Raw genomic sequence first — 2,967 nt, forward strand, 5'->3', positions numbered from 1 at the left:
TTAATTTTAAGCTATTCTCTCCCTCATCGGCTTCCCCAAACCCCACCCCCTACCCCCAAATATAATCCACTCTGCAACCCTCATTGCATACTCGAGGTAGGAACTCTTATACACTGTCTCGTAAAGACAAACACTGCATAAGAACATTATTATAGAAATAGAAGGATAACTAATAAAACATGTATAGGAGTCCATGGGGGGAATGGGTAATGGCAGAGGAGTATAGATGGCTAGGGGGGAAATCACAGTTGCACAATTTGATGGGTGAAGGAAAAGGGTAAAGGAAACGGGAAATATCCAGTGGGGATCTGAGAAGATGAGGTAATGTGGGCATAGTCCAATTTTGATTAATTTTATAATACACAATGTATGAGGATGATTGTATGAAAGCATTGAAGGAAAGTGTGAAACACACAAAAGAAAGATTAGCATAGGATAGAGCAGGGTTTAGGGCTGTTGTACATAGGGTTGCTATGAGTCAGTCACAGGCGACTTGGCGGCGCATAACAACAACAATCTCAAAAGAGGGAGCTCTGATGGCTTAATATAAAGAATTTCATTGCCAATGCAAAGGTATGCAGTTCAAATACATGAGCTGCTCTGGGGGGAGAAAGATGGGAAGTTTCCTCCCCTTCTGTTTACTGCTTCTGAAAATCCACTGGAGGATCAATTATGGGTTAGTTCTAATTTGATGGTACTGTACTGACAGTCTCAAAAGAGGAGCTCTGGTGGCCTTGTGATGAGTTGAGCTGCCAGCTCAAAGGCATGCTGTTGAAATCCATCCACTACTCTGAGGGAGAAAGATGGACAATCTCCTTCCATGTGAATTGTTTTTTGTTTTTAATTTGTATTTGTTTTAATGAAAGTTTACAGAGACTTTGGATTTCCATTCATTCATTGTTGCACACTTTCCTCCTTGCCCACCCTCTCCTGCAGTTTGTTTTTCTCTTTGAAAAGTAAAAAAATAAAAAAAATTTTAAAAAAAATAAAATTCATGGCTATATAGTCCCCCCAAGTCCACTCCACTATGCAGCCTTCATTCTGAAGTCCTGTCATGACAATAATATCTAATCACATATCCCTTTTAAATGGTTCTCTCCTTCATCTGTTTCAATGCAGTATACTCCCATGTGATTTGTAGTCTTTGAAAACCCACAGGAGCATTACCTATGAATAATTTTTTAACTGATGGCACACAACAACAACAGATCTCAAAAGGGAAAACATTCCTTAATTTATAAACATTGACTGCAAATGTTTTAAGTATGGTTGCTACCGTATCAGTGACTCCTTTATTTTTTTTTTAAAAGGATGGAAGTTTGTTTGTTAAGAAAATATTGTAGCTTCCTGCCGTGAGCAAAGGCTTGTCCTGGAGTGATTCAGAGACGTACAGCTAGATCTCTAACTTTCAGACATTTGAAGATGTTCATGAATCCCTAAATTATGGGAATAATCATTTTCATTCAAAGAAACATGAATCATTTTATCATTCACTAAATACTAACTTGCCTAAGATTTTATTCTAGCCTCACACAAGGTATTAATCACTTTTTAATAACTTCTGTCTCTCAAGTATCTATCCGTGTGTGTGTATATATGTGTATGTGTATTTTGGGGGGGTGTATGTATTATACATCTAGCTCATTCTTCTGCTTTGAACTCTAGATTCCTGTGTTCTGGTTAGATGTCATCAAGTTAACTCTTACTCATAGTGACTTTATGTATAACAGAATAAAACATTGCCTAGTTCTGTGTCATCCTCATAATAGTAGGCATATTGGAGCCCCTTATTGTAGGCACTAAGCCATTCTATATCATTGAGAGTCATCTTTTAAAATTCTCCTTCTATCAAGCATGACCTCTTTGTCCAGGAATTTGTCCTTTCTGATAACATGTTCAAACGGTTTTCTTTTTTCCAAGATAGCGTACTTGGTCCCTATAGCAGCCTGTGATACATCCAATATTTTCCGCACAAACACTACAATTTAAATACTTCTTTCCTTCTTATATCATCTTCTTTCATTTTCCAACTTTTGAATGCTTATTAGGTAATCGAAAATATTATGGTTTGGCTTAGGTAACACCTTAGTCATCAAAGTGATATCTTTGCTTTGTAAGATTTTAAAGGAGTCTTTTGAAGCCATCTATATATCTAATGCAATATATTATTTGTTAGTTTGGGGATATTTTGTGTTTTTGTTTGGTTTTTTTACTGCTGCTTCAGTGGACATTTATTCTTGAGACAAGTAAAATGAAATTCTTATCAATTTCAGTCTTGATGCTTCTGTCCATTTATTTTTGTTTCCCTTTTATTGAGGTGTAAGGCTATAGTATTCAATCTTCATCAGTAAGTACTTTACCTCTTCTTCACTTTCAGCAAATAATATTGTATAATCTGTACATTTCAGGTTGTTAATAAATCCCCAATTTAGATGCGTCATTCTTCTTCATATAGTTCAGCTTCTTGGATTCTTTGCTTAACATACAGGTTAAATAAGTACGTGAAAGGACATAAGCTTGACACATATCTTTTCTGAGTTTATACTGTACATTCCCCCCTTTTTCTGATGAAACAGCTATCTTTTGGTCCATGTACAAGTTCTGTATTATAGCACAGTTAAGTGCTATTTAATTGCTACACTTTACAATGTTGCCTATAATTTATTATGACCCACACATAGTCAAATGGTTTTATACAGTCAATAAAACAAAGATAAACATCTTTCTGGTGTTGTCTGATTTCATTCAAAGGATATCAGACATAAACAATGATTTTCCGTATTTCATGCTCTTGTCTGAGTCTGATTTGACTCACAAAAGTAGTCATACCTCATGGTGGTCTTGATTTGCATCTCTCTCAGGGCTAGGGATTTTGAACATTTCTTCATGTGTTTGTTGGCCATCTGAATGTCTTCCTTGGTGAAGTGTCTGTTCATATCCTGTGCCCATTTTTCAATTGGATTATTC

The 2,967-nt window shown here is 36.0% G+C and overlaps 1 protein-coding gene across 1 annotated transcript in view; it reads left to right on the plus strand.

Annotated features, from left to right (window-relative positions):
* The window catches only part of SAMD13 (sterile alpha motif domain containing 13), a 93,360-nt gene that overhangs the window by 64,038 nt on the left and 26,355 nt on the right, over positions 1 to 2,967 (plus strand). The gene's annotated exons all lie outside the window — the stretch shown is intronic.

The sequence above is a fragment of the Elephantulus edwardii genome, unplaced genomic scaffold (genome assembly GCF_000299155.1).
Source record: "Elephantulus edwardii isolate Elephantulus edwardi_28Jun2011 unplaced genomic scaffold, EleEdw1.0 scaffold00227, whole genome shotgun sequence".
Taxonomy (NCBI): domain Eukaryota; kingdom Metazoa; phylum Chordata; class Mammalia; order Macroscelidea; family Macroscelididae; genus Elephantulus; species Elephantulus edwardii.